Source organism: Eleutherodactylus coqui, chromosome 4, assembly GCF_035609145.1.
Source record: "Eleutherodactylus coqui strain aEleCoq1 chromosome 4, aEleCoq1.hap1, whole genome shotgun sequence".
Lineage (NCBI taxonomy): Eukaryota > Metazoa > Chordata > Amphibia > Anura > Eleutherodactylidae > Eleutherodactylus > Eleutherodactylus coqui.
The window spans coordinates 92,784,532-92,806,614 of record NC_089840.1 but is presented as its reverse complement, the minus strand read 5'-3'; the positions used below and the strand labels follow the sequence as shown (position 1 = coordinate 92,806,614).

At 41.3% G+C, this 22,083-nt stretch overlaps 1 protein-coding gene and 1 non-coding gene across 2 annotated transcripts in view; one reads left to right on the top strand and one right to left on the bottom strand.

Annotated features, from left to right (window-relative positions):
* The window catches only part of IL1RAPL1 (interleukin 1 receptor accessory protein like 1), a 774,220-nt gene that overhangs the window by 450,541 nt on the left and 301,596 nt on the right, over positions 1–22,083 (bottom strand). The gene's annotated exons all lie outside the window — the stretch shown is intronic.
* Positions 20,391–20,505, top strand: LOC136626838 (small nucleolar RNA SNORA17). Its single transcript, XR_010792686.1, has one exon. It is a non-coding gene; the product is annotated as a small nucleolar RNA SNORA17 (small nucleolar RNA).

Below are 22,083 nucleotides of genomic sequence, written 5' to 3'. Positions count from 1 at the left end.
GACGTCAGTCTCTAATCTTTGCTTTCTCTCTAAGCATAAGGCCTCGTTCACATGAGCATTTTTGGATAATTTAGCCGTGATAAAAAATTGTGACCATTTGAAGCTTTGGTTTCCAATGTGTTCATTCAGATGAGAGATTTTTAACTGCTTTAAAACATTGCGCCTTAATTAATAGGACATCAGCGATCAAAAACAGCGAGCGATATTATAGGCAGCCGGAAAAGATAGGTCTTGCCCTATCTTTGGCAGAGATACGCTGGAGGCTCCAATAGGCTTTAGACGTTGAAAAAAAGGGTGGGGGAGGGAGTTGAGTAGTGTCCAATGCTGCAAAATGATTACAGCTGGCTCTAGCAATGCATTAAAAGTCATTCCAAGGATTTATGCTGACCGAGGGATTTCCGGGTCGGGGTATATTCTTCGTTAATACGTCACTGCCACTCATGTGAATGGACAGGGTTGTGGCTATTCTTAGTTCACGGGATTTTCAGCCACAATGCGCCCAGCGTGAAAAGGCATTGCTCATGTGTATGAGGCCTAAGAGTGCGTATGCCCCCTCTACTGAGTATATTTTACATGCTATTTTAAAATGTTGGTTAGTATTTTTTAACAATTTTTAGCTTTTTTATGTCTTTTTTTATAACGAGCAAAGCTATTTACTGAATCACTGAGCAACCCAATTAGACCCAAATAAAGACTTGTTACATTAATTTTGTACAAAGGGAAATATGGATACTGCACAATGTATTATACTGCATATGTGTATAAACACAAAGTATATACTTGTTTTATACACTGTATCTTTCTTCATAGTACATTTTCCACAGAGTGCGGTCACAATCAGTCTTTTTCCCTCTTCTCAGCTAAAATTGCCATGACAGGTAAGTGAAGGTGGCTGAGAGGTTATTAGTCATGAAAAGTTTCTTCAGCAAACAAACTTTTCTGTGACCCTCATGATTCCTTGAATCATAATGATCCCATACTTGTAAACTGAATATATTGATTTGATGACTTGGGAAGTCCTGCTGGTATAAGAGAGTCAGTGGAGGTGGAGGGAAGGAACTGGCAGGGTTGCTGCTCCTTTAATGTTATCATCATAATTGTGGAAATCATGACATCCACACAGCTGATCCTGTGGATAATGGCTGCACATGGGAGCTACCACTGAGCATGCACACAAAGGATGTGCTTCACTGAGAGCTGGCTGACTTTAATTAACATCATCGTAGCATGGGGAGGATCAATTATGTGAAGAGATTAAAAAGGATGCCATGCTGTGAGTTTTTACAGAGGGCTCGGCAAGAAAAAAAAGTCTACAAATGTCATACTTAGTGTAGAGTGAACCAAACTAGCCAAACCCTGTTTCAGATGGAATATTGCAAACATTTTGGCTTGGAGTGAACACGAATGTTTTGCCGTCGCTAAATCAAATAGGTGTTGGTAGTCCTCCAATGGTACATACAAAATCCATGCAGAAGTTGTCCTTGGAAAGATTTGAACCTAGAACCCCAGCACTGCAAGACAACAGTGCTAACCATTGAGACACTATTATTGTGTGTTAAATGTTTAACTTGGTTACTACTGGTACCAGGTGCTGAGCCAGACAACAGTCAAGCGACTGAACTTATTGTTATTTCTCCTCCTTATTACCACTATTGCCTTATAGCATTGTGGTTCCAGGTTCAAATGTGACCAAGGAGAACATTTGCATGGTCTTTGTATGTTCTCTCTGTGTTTGTGTGGATTTCCTTCCATAATCCAAAAACATACTGAGGGCTTAGTCACACAGGCGCCGATGTGTCTGTGTGACTAAGCCGTTACTGCAGGAAGAAGACGGCCTCACCTCAGGACGGACGACTCCCCGCAGCGCCGAAGAAAGAGCACATGACTGGCAATGAAGCCGGTCACATGTTCTATCTTCCATCGCTGCAGAGAGACATCCGTCCTGAAGTGCATCTGTCTTCTTCCTGCAGTAACATGGGCGCCGATGGCCCGTGTGACTAAGCCCTAAATGGTTAATATAGATTGTGAGCCTCATTGAGTACATAAGCTATCAAGTGATATGAAGTGCTGAGTAATATGTATGTGTTATATAAATAAATGTGATTATTATAAAGCATGGAAGAACATGTGAACTTCATCCAGATGTTGTGTTTGGCCACATTTGAACCTAGGACCACAGCGCTGCACAGCAACAGTGCTAACCACAGAACATTTTACGCTAATTTTAGGGGTATTGATTTAGGGTCGGTTAAAACTAATTTGGAACTAACTGAACTTTTTGCCAAAATTCGGTGAACCAGCCGAACCAAACTTTTCAATAGTTCGCTAATCACTACTGATAATAGGTTTCCTATATGCCAAATATGCCATATCTAAAATACTCTTTTTTGTCACTGTTTATTAATTGGTGTTTCCCCAATACAACGTGCCTCAGCGCTTATGCAAGCATTTCCAGCTTCAACATCAACAGTTACAATGTTGGGTCGTGATTTGCAGGTACAGTAAATTTTTGCATTTCTGTTTTTAAAAGCAATTATAGCAGAGCAGAAAGGGATTTTCTGTTGCTTGTCTGAAAATGTTGACTACCCAAAATGTTGACTACTGTGGCCTGACAGAGCAAATAGAAGTGGATCCATTTGCCTATAAAGTATCTTAACTAGACTGTATAACAATTTGTTTGAGGTGTGGGAGGGACTTGTTATTTGCATAGTGCGAACGTATTTCGCCGCGCTTTCAGATAATTTGGTTATCACCCCCCCCCCCCCGACCTCAGAAGAATGGAAGGCTGAGTCAACCTTGTGGATACCTGAGCCATGCAGGGATTGAATCCACAACTTAAAGGTTGTGAGTGAGAGCTTAGGACTGCATTCTGTGCCACACAAGGCCCATCGTCCCATTAACATATGATAAACTATACATTATTCAGTTCATGACCCAAATGCATGGCATAAATTCTTATGTCGGCACACTGAACATACAAGAAGCTAAGTTTTAATGACAGCCTGCGACCTTATTGTAATAACTGCACACTTCCTGATGGGTCTCTTTATATTTATATGTAGCATAATACATGCTGAAGTAAAAGAGATTCTGAAAATTCTCACCAAAATGAAGCTGTCGTATGTTTTATCAGCTTGTCTGATTATATTTCAAACAGTAATCTGTCTGCTTAATGTCCATAAAACCTTGAGTTAGCAACCCGGCATTGAAATGTGCAATGCGTATCTGATGAAAAGGATTTTCTTTGCCTTTTCTTGTATATTTGTGCTTTTATTATTTCCTGCTGCGGTAAAACACTGTGTCTTCCTTCCTAGTTTCTTTCAGAACTTTTCTTTGCTCAAAGTGCAATGCTAATTGTTTGTAGTATACAATTATTTCTGTTAAGTACAAGTAAAATGACAATTAATTTGGAATGCTTGTTTCTTTTTTTTTCTCCAGATTTTGCTGTTTTTAATTTTCTTTTCCAGTTGGGTAATGAGAACATCATAAGTTTGCAACCAGTTTCAAAACCTGCTAAAACTATACAAAAAAAATAAAATTATATATATATATATATATATATATATATATATATATATATATATATATATATATATATATACATATATATATATATATATATATATATCAGAACAGCTCAGTGAATAAATATTGTACCAGAACCAAGCACATAACATAAAAAGGCACCAGAAACAATGTCAGTACATAGATACAATACCAGATCAGACTCAGCATATAGAAACAATACCAGAACCAAGTTCATAACATAAACACAACAATATAATCATTTAGAGAATCTATTTTAAAAATGTATGGTATTATAAATTACATGCCTGTTCAAAATATATGTAGATTAAAAAACACATGGATTGATAGAATGTTAAAGGGGGTTTTCTAGGGAAATACTATTTATGACCTATCCACGGGATAGGTCATCAATAGTTGATCGGCTGGGGTACATCTCTCCGACTGATCAGCTGAGCAGGCACATGCTGTCAGATCCGCAAATACACAGAGGTCGGAGTAGAAGCCTCCAAGCCGACCTCCGTATAGTGGTTGGCGCCTGTAACTGCTTTCAATGACAGACGTAGCTGTAGTTACAAGTGCCAGCCACTACACGGAGGTCAGTGTGGAGATATCCGCTGCTTCTGCTCCGACCTCTGTACTATATATTTTTAATATGGATTCTATAAATATCAGCAATTTGTATTAAATTGTTTATAGTTATAATTTATTTAGAATCTTCTATGTATCTTGTTCTATGTATAGATGTTTGGGAACAGTCCAGTGAGTTTATGTTTGTATGCTATATTGGAATGTTATTTGTCCTTATGCATGAATCTTTGATACAGTTAATTGCAAAAAGGTCATGTGATACAGAGCAGACATCACCCATTACAAACTTAAGTCCTGAGTGGCATGCATTTGCGTTCCCAATTACAGACATGTTTGGTCTTCGAGTCAAGTAACGTCACCCCTGCGCCTGGCGACACACGGGGGAAGTTGACCTGTGAAATATTTAAGCATTTGAACAGCTATAAATTCTTTTACTCATCATTTTGCTATATGCTTGATAAAGGCGCATGTTTACGCCAAAACGCGTTGTATTTGCAACCTGCTGTTATCATTTATAGAAGCTTGTACCTAGATTACCAACAGAGTCCTTGGGCCATAGGGAGGGGGTTCTTTCTTAATTTAAATTTGAGGAGAAGCCCCTCTTCCAAGTAAGCGGCACAATAATTCCTCTTGCATTTTTTTACGCGTGAGCGCAAAAAGATTTCTTCTAACAGATTTCTCATAACAATAGTTTTGTCTACATTGAGCAATTGATTTCAAAAGAACTTGCTAGCAAACATGAATCTGTCATGTTGGATTTCAACCTGTTCAATTTTTGGTTTCCTATCTGACAAATGGCATGAGAAGTGTCTGGCAGAAGCAGCTGTGATATAATAAAATGCAAGCTAAACAGTACAAAAAATTCAAATATTCTGTTATCAAAAAAAGGAAGAAGATGGAAGTTGGCAACCCAACTTGAATTCCAGCACATGCTCATCTCTACCCAACATGCGCGTGTATGGGGGATCAGAGATGAAAGCAGTCCATGACCTTCACACTTTGACAGACTCTTCAAATATACCAACAAAAACCCTTTATAGATAAATAAGTCGTGGAAAGTAACTCTTTGTAGAAGACAGTGCCTTAAATACGGCATAACTGTGCTTTCCTACACGTGAAATATCACAACGGATAAATTCAGCCTGTTTTCCAGCTGGAAGGAGCATCAAAGTCTTACAGAGAGGTAATGCACTGCAGGTGCTTGCTAAAGCGAAAATTCTTAATGCTACTTTCATTCTTGTAAAAAAATATTAGAGATATAAGCTGCTATCCTGCCACCCAGCACTTTCACAGCAGCCACAGAACAAGATTAAGGTTTAAAAGATTCTGTAGCCATTGTTAGCATGACTTGAGACATTGCATTAATTATAACTGGTGTAGCTGGGATCATTGTGTGTGTTTTTGCTCTAGGAGTAGGCGTTAGCTGTAAATCAAAGCAGCCGCTGCTTAATATGCCATTCAAAAATTAATGTTCATATGTGTGTGCAGGAGAGCATAAATCTGGAAATCATTGCAGAGAAACTGTGAACACCCGCCCTGATTTATATAGCGCTTTACTTCCATAATATTCAGGGAAAATCAAACAACAACTACCACCTGTGTACCTTGACATAATCTGATTTTCATAAGGCTAAGAACGATTGTTGCTATAATCCCTCTTTCCTTTTTATCAACACAAAGTTCCTAAAAAAAACTGATTACCACAAAAATAAAAATTGTGTATATGAAATAAAAAGAAAAATACACTCTTAGGGCTTATTCACAAGAGCATATATCAGTCGCTGTTTTCACGGCCAGACGATATACACTATGATTTGATGCATTGGATTCCAATTAGAGATGAGCGAGCGTACTCGGATAAGCACTACTCGCTCGAGTAATTTGCTTTATCCGAGTATCGCTGTGCTCGTCCCTGAAGATTCGGGTGCCGCTGCGGCTGACAGGTGAGTCGCAGCGGGGAGCAGGGGAGAGCGGGCAGGAGAGAGGGAGAGAAAGATCTCCCCTCCGTTCCTCCCCGCTCTCCCCTGCAGCTCCCTGCTCCGTGCCGGCACCCGAATCTTCAGGGACGAGCACAGCGATACTCGGATAAAGCCAATTACTCGAGCGAGTAGTGCTTTTCCGAGTACGCTCGCTCATCTCTAATTCCAATGCATCAGAACACATGGCTGTATTCTCGCAGTGTGAAAGCGCCTGACCGGTTCGATATAGCGCCGGGCGCTTTCATGCCAGGCTGAAAATAACTACTCCTGGAACAGTCTTTCCATCCGGAATATGTCGGCCGCTGCATGGGCTCCTATGGGAGACAATGACCGAAACCAGAGAAGGAAGGTGGGAGGGAGTTCAGCAGAGTTACTGCTAAACTTCTTCCCCCTTCTCTCCTCCCCTCTGGCTGTTTGCAATGGGAGGGGGCCGGGGTGGAACTAAGTGTCCCATCCCACCTCCTCCCATTTCTGGCTGCAGACAAGGGGTGGGTGCAGAAGCTTAGCTACACCCCCTCCCATTGCAAGCAGCCGAGGAGGGGAGGAGAGAGAAGGGGGAATGGCGGCCTTGGTGTATATGCACCGATGCCCCTGCAATCTGAATGGGCGAACAAATGTTACATTTGTGCGTGTGTTCACACATTTTTACACAACAGATCATAGCATAGATCGGCCGTCTGTGAAAACGGAAGCCGAAATACATTCGTGGTTTTTTTTGGCTCTATGGACTTATTCACACAGGGTATATCGGCTGGGTTTTCATACCCTGGCTGATATACGCTGCCCCCCTGATGCATTGGATTGCAATGCATCAGTGCGCAGGGGTGTATATATGCAGTGTAAAAGCGCCCAGTTAGAAGCTCCTACGTCGGCGGCGGCAGATGCATTGACTCCTATGGCAGCCAATGACAGCTACAGGAGAAGGGAGGTGGGAGTGAGTTTAGCAGCATGACTATTAAACTCCATCCCCCTTCTCCTCTCCCCTCCGCCCCTTGCAATTGTTTACATTGGGAGAGCTAAGCCCCACCCCTGCCTCGCCCCTCCCATTGTAAACAGCAGCAAGGGGCAAAGAGGAGCAGGAGCTCAGCACCCACCCCCCTTGACCCCTGCCTTCCCTTGCAGAGAGCTGGCAAGGGGAGGGAGGAAGAAGACAGCCATTTTCACGGCCAGGCCATTATGCGGTCGTGTGAATAAGCCTCTAGGCCTCTTTCAGCATTTTAACACTCTGATAGCAAGCTGAGCGTTAAATTGCGTGAATGAATACCAGCTGTGATCACGTTGCATCTAGTATTCGCGAGTATGCCGCTCCCCCTACCTACCCTTCATGCCCTCTCCCTTAGCTGGCCAGCTCACATAGAATGTCATAGAAGTCTATTGGAGCCACCAGGATTTTTTTGTCAAAAGATAGGACACTTTTTTTATGCACGATCTTTTAGGCGTGTGAAAAAATTGTTTATCTAAAAGAACCTGTAGGAAACCATGGGTTCTTTTTGATGAACCCCCGTCACATGTGCTGATTCCGGCCAATCAGGAGGCTGGAATCGGCACATGTGGCGGGGGCGGAGCTACGCGATGACGCGTACAAGGGGGGGTGGGAACCAGAACGCCGCTGCTGCCGAACCGAGCCGAAGGGAAAAGACCCATCTGCGCAAGCGCGTCTAATTAGGCGATTAGACGCTGAAGTTAGACGGCACCATGGCAACGGGGACGCCAGCAACGGAGCAGGTACGTGAATAACTTCTGTATGGCTCATATTTAATGCACGATGTATATTACAAAGTGCATTAATATGGCCATACAGAAGTGCATAACCCCACTTGCTATCGCGGGACAACCCCTTTAAATTACAAAATGTTTGGGTGAGACAAAATCAGTTTAACTAGAGGCTCCATGACAAGGTCAAAAATCAGGGGTGAAAAAGGACACCCCTGTTGAGTGTTGTTGGTAACTGAGAATGCGCCTAAAAGGAGACCTGTGCAGGAGACCTTAGCCAATGGATTAGTGTATAAATGACATTATGCCTGAATGTATCCAGTACAGAGACTGAATATCCACAGTGGACCACAAATAATGCATTCTCTGTGTCCAAAGGGAAGAGCGGAGAAGTTGGTAGAGAGGCCATGCTTGGATAGTGTGCCCTACTCCATCTGGGGATTGAAGCCCTTTAATACACTCTACTTAATTATTATTCACTCATGAAGCAATGACATTCAGTAGTCTGCTAGCAAGGCTTTTGGCATACATTTTCAAATCAATATTGAATAAGGGTGTTGGAAGGATATTGGAAGAATATTGCGTGGAGCAGCTGGTGGTTTTCCAGATTTAGAAATAGTAGTACTCACTACCTGTAGCATTTCCTTTAGGAAGTTTCTTATTGTGCAATCATGGTTCCAGATATTATTGAGATACAGAGTTAATATTAAAGAGTTGTTCCTATATCGGCCAATTATAACCAAGATGGCAACAACCGCTCTGTACATGGTAGTCGGGAGTAAAGAAATAACTGGGTAGGCCTTGGTATGCTGTTTCTGTAACTTCCATAGAAGTGTATGGGAGTCACATAAACAGTCTAGTGCAGTGTTTGCCAACTCCAGTCCTCATGGACCCCCAACAGGTCATGTTTTGAGGATATCCTATAGTAAGAACACCTGTGGCAATGTCCGAGGCACCAACAATAATTACATCCCCTATGCAATACTGAGGAAATCCTGAGAATATGACCTGTTGGGGCTCCATGAGGACTGGAATTGGTAAACACTGGTCTAGTGCATCGCGCTATGCTGTCTCCAACACTCAGAAGCTCTATAAACAGTGCAGCTCACTGTGCTATGCTGTATCCATAACTCTCATTCACTTTTATGGAAGTTAGGGAAACAGCATAGAACAGCCCACACAGCTCTTTAGGTATTCCCAATAACTGTAAGCCTCTACATACAGTCGGACAAGGGGGTATGCGGGGTCAGTTTTGTATATAGCTACGAGTCTCTGTGATGGGATCAGCATTAGGGATTTTACCCACTAGTGTTTTTTTAATGCTGCGATATCACTGCATTTTTTTTTACTGCAAATATCAATGGGACCTTCTTATGTTAAAATCGGATCGCACTAAAATCGCAAGTTCGCGTTTCTGCAGTTTTTGTGCAATGCAATTTTAACATTGGAAAGTCCCATTAACATTTGTAGTAAAAAAAAAGGCAGCGATATCGCAGCGTTAAAAAAAAAAAGCGCTAGTGGGTAAAAGCCCTTAACAAGACTTTTATGGCATATCCTATGCATATGCTATAAAAGTTCAGGATGGGAATACAATTTTAAGCAAGTTTTTAGTGCAATAATAAAGTCCTCTAAAGCAATCAGAGTTTAGAAGGTGAGTGTATAACATCTAGCGCTTATTTTCGGTAGTTTTTAAGTAGTAACTAACTTTCCCAATTATTTTCCAGTATAAGCTGCAGTGTGCGTACTTGACAAAAAATACTTTATATGACCAGTAGATGACTTAAATCCTGCATTTTTCCTCATTATTCCCTCTTTATCTTATTCTAAGTACTCTCAGAACTGCTGAGAGGAATCTTAGATGTTATGCTGTGTTCTATACAGATTTTGCATCACGTAGGCAGTGTACAGCAATACAGCAATACAGAGTAGTGCAGATGTAAATAAATAGCAAAATATTACTCGCCTTTAGCTCTAACAGTGCATTTATGTAAGTCTCTGCTTAGTCTCTCTTCCTCCCCCTCCCCTCTGCTATTATAGACTTCAAGGGGTAGTATGACACTTCCCCTTCATTCATGTTCTGTTCTGTCATGCTGCCATCTCCATTAATAGAAAATATCACTTGTCAAGACAGTGAACAGCAAGTTAGAAGTAGGGGAATTCCTTTCGGAGTGATTTTTCATCCCAAAAATGTAATTCTAAGTAACTAAAGTAAATTGCAGTTTGATCAGTTATCACATTACCTATATAAGCAGAAATTCAGCGTTTTTAAATGTATGCAAATATTCCTGGTGTTAAAATGTTTTTTTTCTGATGTTTTTCAACGTGGCTGAGGAGGCGCTTGTGAACCAAGTATTCTTTTTATATAATAATATTTATGAAAAGGAATAAACTTTCTGTCCCCCCAAAAGAGAGGTGCCACAGAAAAAGATAGGAATTTGTATGGTAAGTATATTGTATGCCCATTGGCACTGGCATAACTATAGGGAATGCAGGGATGCGATTGCACCTGGGCCCAGGTGGTAGAAGAGCCAGTGGTAGACAACCTAAGAGGTAGACAGGAGCTCCACTACGGCACAAATACCTGGAGCCAGTTCTGCCTTTTCAAACCTAGAAAAAAATACTTCAAAATGATCTCAGTTAATAGGAGATAAAATGTTTGTGCATAAACATTCACTTTTTCAATTGTCTTTCAAACTCTCATCCTCCTTATTTAAATGTCACTGACATGTAAAGTGTCAGATACAACAAGCACGTCTTCTTATCCTGCAAACAATGTTTACGACAGTTTCCTGGCAGAAACCTATAGTGGCATCGTTATCAAACTCCTTGTGCTATGAAGTGAAAAACCTTGATCACAGAACATCGGAGAAGGATGGGTTGATGATTGACACTGATTGACTAAGTACCAAAGATGTAAATTCCTTCTTGTCATTTCCTACAATAATCCAACCGTTACTGAAGTCACATTAAGAGTGTAGAGTGGGATATATATATATATATATGTATATATTAGAGATGAGCGAGCATACTCGGTAAGGTGATATACTCGAGAGAGCATCGCCTTTTTTGAGTACCTGCTGGCTCGTCCCTGAAGATTCGGGGGGGCCGCTGGGGTCGGGGGCGGCGCAGGGCAGTAAGAGGAAGCGGGGACGCGAGTGAGAGAGATTCCTCTCTCTCCCGCCCGATCCCCTCTGCAACCTCCCGCTCACCCTCGCGGCCCCCCCCGAATCTTCAGGGACGATCCAGCAGGTACTCGAAAAAGGCGATGCTCTAGAGTATATCGCCTTACCGAATATGCTAGCTCATATATATGTATGTGTGTGTTTGCATCACTTTACACTCCTAATGTAAGTACTTATGTCATTTAATTCCAGTGACTTGCTATCTGTTAATAACTTATGAGGTTTGTACCTTTCCAATTGCTACAGACATTATACAAATAATACTAATTTGCGTATGACTGTAATATCAGTTATTTACATTGGTTTAAGGTTATATTAATAGCATAATGGCATAATGACATGTTATAATGAAGATGCTTCAGTAATAAGCTCTACAGATTAATCTTCATTAAGCCTTGATGCATTAAGGAAAGAAAATGTTATAATGTAGCTGAGTTATTTTTTAATTTAATTGTTCCATGTGTACATTATGACAATTTAGTCCGCAAAATGTAAAAAGTTTTTCTCTGTAGTCCCATGGAAAGAAAATCAGTTAAAAGAGTTTTTCTCATAGTGGCAGCTCCTTTTTACAGGCTATTTTTTAACCCTTTCCAATCCACTGTCTGACGTCTAAAGACATTATGATTTAGGGCTGTACAGCTTTGATGTTGGAAGACGTTCGCCGGGGTTCTCTTACTGTATATTGCCAGCCTCTCTGCTGTCGGAGCCTATCCAACGTGTCACCTCATGTAGTACTGGCTTTAGCCAGCAGATAGCGTCGTTGTATAACAGCAGAAAAAGAGTAAGCCCCCTAGGAAAACCAGGATACAAATTGGGTTGGAAAGGGTTAAAGCATATGGACTTCATAGAGGGGATGGAGTATGCTCAGGACTGGTTTTGAGTGGACCACCACAGTTGAACCATGTTTTGCTAAAGTTCGATGCAACTTGAACCTCTGATGGTTAATCTTGGCTGAACTTGCTAAAAGAAGGTGGAGGTGAGTGGCTCAGGGCTTTGCATTGTTGCCTTGCAGTGCTAGAATCATAGGTTCCATTCTGACCAAGGACAACATCTGCATGAGTTTGTATTTTCTCCTTGTGTTTGTGTGGCTTTCTCAATAATAAGCAGCTTGTATGCATTTATTGAGAAGAAGAAACAGAATGAGAACATATAATTTCCATACAGACGCTGTACTTAGATATGAACTTAAGACACTAGGGCTGCAATGCAACAGTACTAACTACCGAGCCACCATGCTTCTTCTTTTTCGCCTTTCTACGAAGATCTCCTTATTGATGTCCTCTGGAGGAGGAGAAAGATTGGTCAGCTCAGTGGCTGAACTGTTTTCAAGTGCTGGGCTCTAGTTTCACATCTGACCAAGGACAATATCTGCATGGAGTTTGTGTGAGTTTTTCATAATAATCATCTTATATAATCATATATAGTACATATATTTATTGAGAAGAAGAAACACAAAGAGCATGTGCGAATGTCATGCAAATGCTGCCCATGGTCAGATTTGAACAATGGACCCCAGGACTATAAGGCAGTGGTGCTAACCACTGAGCCACATTTGACTACCACTAGCTTTATGGGTATTGGTGAAGGTTCAGTTTGAAATAACTTGGACAGAAATAAACTTTTTGGTGAAATTCGTCAAAGTAAATGAATCAAACTTTTGAAAAGTTTGCTTATCTCTACTCAGGGCCCTACCTATGAGCCACAATGCTCTGGCAGACCTGGCCCATCCATGAAATGTACAACTGGCCATTCATTTGAAAGGCATGTAATGCTGATGCCGCATTACATATATGCAATCTATGTCAAATATATTGAAACTTCTGCCTTTTAATAAATTGGCCAATCAGAGCAGCATGTGTTGTCTTAGACTACTGAGCACTCATAGAATCATAGAATGGTAGAGTTGGAAGGGACCACCAGGGTCATCGGTTCCAACCCCCTGCTCAGTGCAGGATTCACTAAATCATCCCAGCCAGATATTTGTCCAGCCTTTGTAGTGTGAATTATGTAGCCAGAGAAACTGTGCGGCCATCTTTGCTTATCTGGGACAGGAGGGTCGCTTTAAGAATTCATGACCGTGAGTAATGATGCTGATCAAAGTATTTTTTCTTAGGAAAACCTATAATATAAATCACTTTTATATTGAAATAAAATCCATGACACATAACTTTGATGAATGAATCCACGGCTCTCCTGAAGTCCTAGCTCACATTTCATACAATTTTTACAAAGTCAAGAGTTATTGCAAATCAATTTTATGGCATAAAAGGCATCTTTCTTATATATTACCTATAATTTTTACAAATTAAAACCTGATATTGAAACATTTTCTATTCTTCTAATTTGATTTTATTTTGTGATGGTGGATAATTTTATTCTATTGTTGATACATGACTATAGGGGGCGGCAATCTTGCCTTTGATGCAAAGATATGCTTTACAGCAGAATTCATGGACCAGCCACACAATGGAAAAGTTGGAACCCCCTGACTTCTATAGGGGCCCATATTTGGTATGTTCTGTAACCTGTGCAGAGTTCATTGTGCAGGGAAGGGAGTGGATGAATTGAGACCATTACCTGTTGTGAATGATGGATATAGTGTTATCTATACATAGGTATTACCTTTCTTTGTAATCCCATGATGATAATAAAATAATAGTGGTGGAGTGTGCTGGAAATCACTTCTAACTGCTCACATCTGTTCTCTGGAACAGGCAGTCATTCAAAGATAAATGATTAATTGTTTGCACTGATTGAGAACTCGCACACTAAATGCTTTGTTTGAGTCAGTTGAAACAAAGTGACTAGCGACACAAATTAGATATTTAGATATTAGAAAAATCTTTCTGACAGTGAGGGTGATCAATGAGTGGAACAGGTTACCACGGGGGGTGGTGAATTTTCCTTCAATAGAGGTGTTCAAACTGAGGCTGGACAAATATCTGGCTGGGATGAGCAGGGGGTTGGACCCGATGACCCTGGAGGTCCCTTCCAACTCTACCATTCTATGAATCTATATTGCATAATTTCTTGCTTAGTACATTGTTAGGTTTTGTGTTTACACAGGATAACTATGACTGAAAATTGCTTGTCTGAGTGATTTTCACCCAATGGTTACCTTATGTAAAGCCTCCCCTAGGCTTAGTAGTCAGAGTGAAAACTGCAGAATTTTAGGATTTTTTAAAAGTGTAGATCATAACATCACAAATAAGAAAAAAATCACCTAAAATTATTAACAAATATTTTAAAATAAAATTAGATTTAAACTATAGGTCATTTTCTAATGACACATTCCTTTTAATAGACTTCTATTAGAATAGAAATACTGTGTTCACTGGACATACTCAGAAATCAAGGTACAGGATATCTGTTAGCATTGGTACGAAAATCATTTCTAAAGGGCTAATTGCCCATGCACGATGAAGTACAAGAGCGCATAAAATCTTAAAAGCATGACATTTCCACATGCATAGCAATGCTTTAACTCAAGTGCAAAGAAATACCACTTAGGAAAAGACTAGTCAACTGACAATGAGAACAATGACTACTGTACTTCCAATAAAATACTAATATAAAGTGGGTCAGTATGCAAAGTAATATTAGTAAGTGATTGTTGAATATGATAATATTTAAAGTTCAAAGCCTATTTCATTTTATTTAGCCTAAATTGTTCCCAAATACCGTGGAGATTAATGTATGTGCCCGTTTCAGTGTCTAAGCTATTTTTCTATCTTTCCTTTAGATAGCCTAAGATAGATGAGTTCTTTTTGAAAATTCTGTCTGCCTTCAGCTACCACTAGAGGGAGCATCGGTGCTTAGTGAAGACAGAATTATTGCTGGATTGAAAGAGGTTTTCCAGGCTCCAAAGGAAAATTTTGTGACACATTAATATGGAAGCTATAGGAAAGGAGGAGCAACCTTGTAACTGGACCCTGTTTGTTATCCCTGTTCTGCTACCACTCTGCTTCTATTTTTATATGTGTCACTTCTGCAGTAAACGCAGCTCAACCTCTTGCCTGCAACTTTCAGTATACATATCACTGGGCCGCAGTCCAGTTCTTTAGCCCCACCTACACTCCAGAGGTTCTGCAAGTTACTGGTGCGGCTCTTCCCTCTGCACCTATCAGTGGTGCTACTATCCATCTGCTTGGCTCACCGCCAATATCAGGACTTCATGCAAATCAGGTACACAGGACATTCTGACACTCTGCACTGCAAATGAGCAGTAAATTAGAACACTCCTGCCCCTATTTACTTCTGTGCTCCCATACTACACTACTCTGAGCCAGATGTTGGAGGCAAATGAAATCAGACTGAGCGCCCCTTTAATTCAAACCTCTCATTTCCACCTCCCAGACTTCTCCAGAACAGCACCAGTCCTCTGGAACGTGCTACCCAAAACTATCCAGGCAATCCCTGACACACTAAACTTCAGGTGTGCTCTAAAAACACACCTCTTCAGGGAAGCATACCATATCTCCTAAACCAAACCCCTCTGTACTCCCTGTCCTAGTGACTGAAATCCCTGCTAGCCGCCATCAACAGTCACACAGATTCAGCCATCACACGGCGTAATGTCTGACCATTGCTTATGTATACAGCATCCAACACTCTCCACTTCGCCATACTGTGCAGATCTCCAGCCCCTTTACCTTCTGTATCACCCCATTACTTGTAGTATGTAAGCTCGTTGGAGCAGGACCTTCACCCCTATTGTTTCCATCAACTGATTACAATGTATCCGTGGTTTTTGTATTTTTGTACTTTTGTCTTTCTGTACCCCCCTGTTCCTGTAAGCTCTTCGGATTATGTTGGCACTATACAAATAAAGATTATTATTTTTATTACTCTACTTTGCTGCAGAATTTTGATGTGAAATCCAAAGCTGAAATTCCACAGCAACTCCATGATGTGTGAACATATAAAGTCTGTGCCTTTTACGCCTGAGCCGCGGGCGCTGGTGAGTATGCGCTGCTCTCTGCAGGCGCTCGGGTCTGGTCCCGCGGTGAGAATCCTCGCCGCCGGGTCCGACCCGCCCGTCTGCAGGCAGCCATATTCACAAGGTTAATTTTCCTTCACATGTTCTGTCTGAGGGTTAATTCAGATGAGCTTATGCATTAATATGTTCACCGGTATGGAGCGTATTTTCGCATGAATGAAGTTAGGAGATGGCAAGAAGCAGGCTGATATGTCTGGCTAGCAGATTGATTACTTTTTTTTTTTGCAATTGAAATGCCAGTTCACACTCTGGCGTGTTTCACCCTTCCCATGGAATAGAATGGCAATTAAATGCCTAATTAGGACCAGCTGTCTTGTTTTCCCAGGGTTGTACTCAGGGCAACTCCCTCAGTTTTTTCAGGTGCCATAGAAATCTATCGCATCTTTCTGCGTTCCACAGACAGAGATAGGGTAAGGGCACTTACCCACTTGCGGCAATATCACTGCGTTTTTTTTAATGCCAAGTCAATGGGACCTTCTAATGTTAAAAACGCATCGCAAGTTTGTGCTTTGTGATTTTTGTGCGATGCATTTTTAGCATTAGAAAGTCCTATTGACAATCGCGTAGAGATGAGTGAGCGTACTCGCTAAGGCAAATTAGTCGTGCGAGTATTGCCATTTTCGAGTACATGCCCGCTCATGCCAAAAGATTCCGGGGCTGGCGAGTTGCGGGAGTGAGCATGGGGGAGTGTGGGGGGAGAGATCTCTCCCCCGTTCCTCCCTGCTCTCCCCCGCCACACCCCACCCCTGCCAGCCCCCGAATCTTTTGGCACGAGCGGGCATGTACTCGAAAATGGCAATACTCACACGAGTAATTTGCCTTAGCGAGTACGCTCACTCATCTCTACATTCGCGTTTAAAAAATGCAGCAATATCGCAAGATGTGTAAGAGCCCTAAGACCTATCTTTTCACGGATGAATATTCTCCGCGGAAAAACACGTTAGTGTAAACAAATCTATGGAAATCAAAGGCATCGCTTTGTCGCATTATGCTGGCGAGATTTTCACTTGCAGAAATGCCTCCACAAATACGTTCGTCTGAATCCACCCTGATTCCGAGCTGGACAAAACTTGCATGTGTAAAGAACCCATTTATTCGAATTGGTTTATTTACATGACCGATTTTTCTCTAGGGGCTGATAGTCCGAGTTCTAAAAATCACTGCATGTCATATTTTTATGTACATTTTTTTTCCAGAATCGCCCATTATTTTCTATGGGAGCGTTATAAATAGCATTGCAATCACATATCATGCAATTTACATGCTATGTTCATGTACACGCAATGCATTTTTAACACAGATTACTATGGTGACCACATGACTAAAAGAACCGGGAAGTGCAGAGCAGAGAAAATATGATTAAAAAGTGTGCAAAAACATGTGTGTGAAAATCGCACGGAAAATTGTTGTTTTTTCACTGACCAAAATCGCACCCGCCCATGTAAATACATCCTTACTGTATAGTCCAAAATTTGTAAATTTATTGTATCCTCTTTAACAGACATCTTTGAACAATTTAGGAAAAGCTACAAAAGTAAAATGATGTGATGTTTGGTGTCTAGACTGCATATCCATTATATTTCCAACAATCACCTTGCTGAGACCATTTTTGACCTGAGAGAAACACCACCAAATGGAATTTGACCTTTGCTCTTTAAACTGTACTTTGTTTACTTTTTGATGTGATGCGCTAAAATGCCCCCAAATCCCGTACTTCAAAATGTCATGCAGTGCTTTATACATCAAAAACATATTGAATCCTCACTGACTTCAGCCACATCAATGCAGACTTGCTTCACTAATCTGTTCTCAGGTCAAATGTGTCTTGTGAAATATTCTGTCATTCCGAGTCTCACCTTTTGATTGAGTAGAATAAATTATTTGTATTTGTAAAGAAGCAAACATGACATCTAATATGCCAGACTGTTCCCATGTTATATTTAAAATACCCCAGGCTTATAAGGCCATTCATGCTCCTCTGGGAAATATATGCAAATAGGGAAGATGGAGCATCATTGTTACAGGACCTGTATAAAGGATCAGACATTGATTTACAGGAATTCTGCCATCCAATAGGTGGCGCTGTGGAGGTATTGTTCCATCTTTCTTATTTGCATACTTTCCTTTGTGAAACTCTGAATGAACAGTGTTTAAACTGCACAATAAGTGCATGAGTTGTCGCGATTTCTTTTTGTCGGCTTAAACTGAACGAGAAGCGCATGATTCTCGTTCATCCTTAAGTCATTGGCCAGCTTTTATGGCGGTTTCACACAGATGCATTTGCATGCACAAAAAAAAGCAGTATGCTTAATTTTAGTGCGCATTTGCGCACCAAGTCCCTATAGTAGTTTATGTGGGGTGCGCACTGGAGACCTGCACAATTGTGCAATATACTGCACAATTTTAGGCAAAAAGAACACACTGGAACTAATTAGGCTAAATTGTCTTTTAATTTGGAGCGAGGCTGTGTTCTACGCCCATGTGAACAGTCCTGTTCAGCGTGAAAAGTACAGTAAGATGCGTTGATTGCACAAAAAGTCATGCTATCACGTGTGTTTGTGCGCTTACACTTGTGTGAAGCCATCCCTAATCATCTGCTGCAGATTTCACCCTAAGGGCGCCCACCCACTGGCGTTTGCGATTTTTGTGCGTGAAAAACGCAGTGTTTTCGCTGCGTTTTTCCCGCGTTTTTCGCGGCGTTTTTTGCCGCGTTTTCACGGCGTTTTCGCGGCTTTTCCATTGACTTTCATGGGTGCATTAGGAGAAAAATAAGGACACATATGCAACTGACAGTTCCTATGTTAAAAAACGCAACGCAACGCAAAACGCCAGTGGACAGGAACACATGTTATCTCTATGCCTGTGCAGGAAAAACGCAAAACGCAAACGCAGGTAAAAAAAACGCCAGTGGGTGGGCGCCCTTAAACCCACTTGTATACTCGTACATGCAGATTTTGGTGTGAAATTGTCAGCCTCTTTAGGTGAGGTTGTGAAAATATTCCGCTTATGTGAAAGCACCCTAAAGGCTTGTGTGCATGCCTGGATCACAACTAACCATCCTTATGTCCTTGTTGGACGTCTTGCAGATATGTGGACCATAGGGGCTTCCCAACAGCCTGGAAGGAACAGAGGTGATGGAAGGGAGTCATGATGGATAATAATTACCCCCAAATATCATAAATCATGTTATTCTGATACAATACAAATACGGTATATATTGTTTTTTTCAAAATTAGGACCATTTACAAGACTTTGCAAATAAAGAAATAGTCAGTTAAAGATATAACCATGTGAGATATACCTTGTCCTAAATGGTAGTTGTATTGTTTAGACCCTGCCACTTACTTCCAGCAATTCTAGAATCTCTCTGATGCTACTGGTGCACAATGGTATCTGAAACCAACAAATACTGATGAGCTACGTGCAAGAGCCCTAAGAGACAATAAAAAATTCACAAAACAAGACGGGAGTCTTGCAAAAACAGAGTAATTTAGGCCCAATGCACACGGACAGATTGGCATTGCGGAATCCGGAGTGGGTGTCCACCTCCAGATTCTGCAGCAAAAACCTGCACAGCATGCAGTGTAAGGCCTTAATCACACGGGCGTTTTTTTCCCGTGATTTGCGAATTGCATGAGCAGTTTTTTCGGGCGATTTTTCGGTCCCGGTCACGCGATCCGCAAATCGCGTGGCAGGGGCCGAAAAATCGCCCGAAAAAACTGCTCCTAGCCGCGTTTCATTAGAAACGGGCCGGAGCTGTCCAGCGCATTGAATTCAATGGAGCCGGCAATACAGCCGGTTCCATTAAAAGCAATGCGCTGCGGGCGATCGCGGGATGAATTTTCGGGAAGGGCTTAAAAATATAAGCCCTTCCCGGAAATTCATCCAGAAATGTGTAAAAATAAAAAAATATATACTCATAAATTCATGAATGGGTGAGTGAGTGCTGCCTCTGATTGGCTCAGCGCAGGGACCAATCAGGGGCAGCTCTCAGCTGTCATTCATGAATTCATGAATGGGTGTGAGCGAGAGCTGCCTCTGATTGGTGAGGCTGTGACCAATCAGAGGCAGCTCATTCAGCAGGCAGGGATTTTAAAGCCCCAGCTGCTGAATACTACTCAGAGCAGTTCAGGAGAACTGCCGGCCGCCGCGGCTGAACTCCGTCTGCCGGGACCAGGTGAGTATATATATTTTTATTATTTTTACACATTTCTGGATGAATTTCCGGGAAGGGCTTATATTTTTAAGCCCTTCCCGAAAATTCATCGTGCGATCGACGGCAGCGCATTGCTTTCAATGGAGCCGACTGTATTGCCGGCTCCATTGAATTCAATGGGCAAACATCATTCTTCTCTGCCACAGCTGTTACAGCTGTGGCAGAGGAGACTGATTTGTCTAGTATATGTTCTCAATGGGGTCGCCGATGCTGCTGCCGGCCCCATTGAGCGCATATAGAGAAGAGAACAGGAATCGCAGATCGCAGATAGGCGCGATCTGCGATTTCTGTTCTATAATTTATCGGACGAGCGCATAAAAAGCGCTCATGTGTCCGATACCATTGCAAAGCAATGGTTTTATAAAATCGCTGGACGCATGCGCAAATCGCGCGAAAAAACGCCCGTCCGACTGAGCCCTAAAAGGGGGTTTCCATGCCCATGAGAAGAAATTAATTACAATTAATTACAATGGCTCCCATTGAAGTCAAAGGAAACCGTCCTTCCTATGGCCCTTCCGCAATCATCGGCACAGTCACATCTGTAGTGCACATGTGCGCCAGCACGCCGGCTGTCACATCCACAGTACAGAAGAAAAAGCATCCGGACAGGTACGCGGGGGTCACCAACCAGGAATCGGGTCAGATTCCGCTGCAGGATCCCGCATGCAGAATCCGACCAGGTCGTGTGCATTTGGCCTTACTGTACTGCATGCAATCAGCAAAAATAGCTGCAGGTAGATTCAAATTCCATAATACCTTTTACTATGCCCACCAGTAAGGATACAGCCAGTTTGAATTGCCAATACTACCATACAAGTACATTATCACATATGAGAATGTTCCTATTGTTCTAAGCACCCAGGTAATGACTGGATATGTTAGATTCTGCTATTAACAGAAGAACTGCTCCCGCTAAAAGATAGATCAGAAAGCTCTCTTTATACATATATCTGTCAGATCACTAGAAAAAGGAACTGACTAGTGATAAATATTTTGAGTTACTATTTTTGTATACATTTTGAGCTTTTTCGTGTTGAATTCTCAATTCATATCCACAGCTGTTTTTGACATTCTGGTGATATTATTTTGAGCATGCGGAGGTTTAGCTCAATTTCACTGTTGAACACTATTGCTAAATAACATATTTACACCCTCTGTATCTGCATATGAGCCTCATATGTCATCTTAGCAAGAAAGCACTATTTAGTGTTATCTTGCTATAATTACTATATTTATAATACTATAATTGTATGCAAGAACTACAGTTGTGACTTCCAGGACTCACATGAGGGAATAAGGAGCTAATGTAAATCTGTAAGTCTATTCAAGTGTCCATATTTTTCATTGCTGTTTTTTAAAAACAGCAAGAATGACTTTTCTCATTTTGCTTCTGTTTTGCTGATATTTTCTATTTGGCAAATATGGATCACTTTTTGTCAAGTAGAAAATAAAATATATGGCGATAAAAATAAAATACTAATTAAATATTGATGACTGAACAATTTTTTTCTATTCCCTCAGAACGCATCACCCATTGTTTCCAATAGGATTATCAAACAGATTGCATGCTGTGCGATGTGAACCCTAGTGTGATCTGACGTTCCCTATTGAAATCAAAACTTGCTGATCCTCTGATGCATATAAATCAGGTACCAGAGTATTGAATTTCACAGAAGTGATGCAAGGAGTTCTTGTATGAAAAACACCTGGAACCCGTTGTTAAAATGTATGTTGACCAGCCCAATATCAGACGGAGTTTCTCAGTCCAATATCGCACTCGCCCATGTGAATGTAGCCTTACACTCTGTTTGACTGCACTGCTCTCTGGTTATAAGAATATAGCAGATTCTGAATAGATATTTTTTGTGAGAGCAGTAA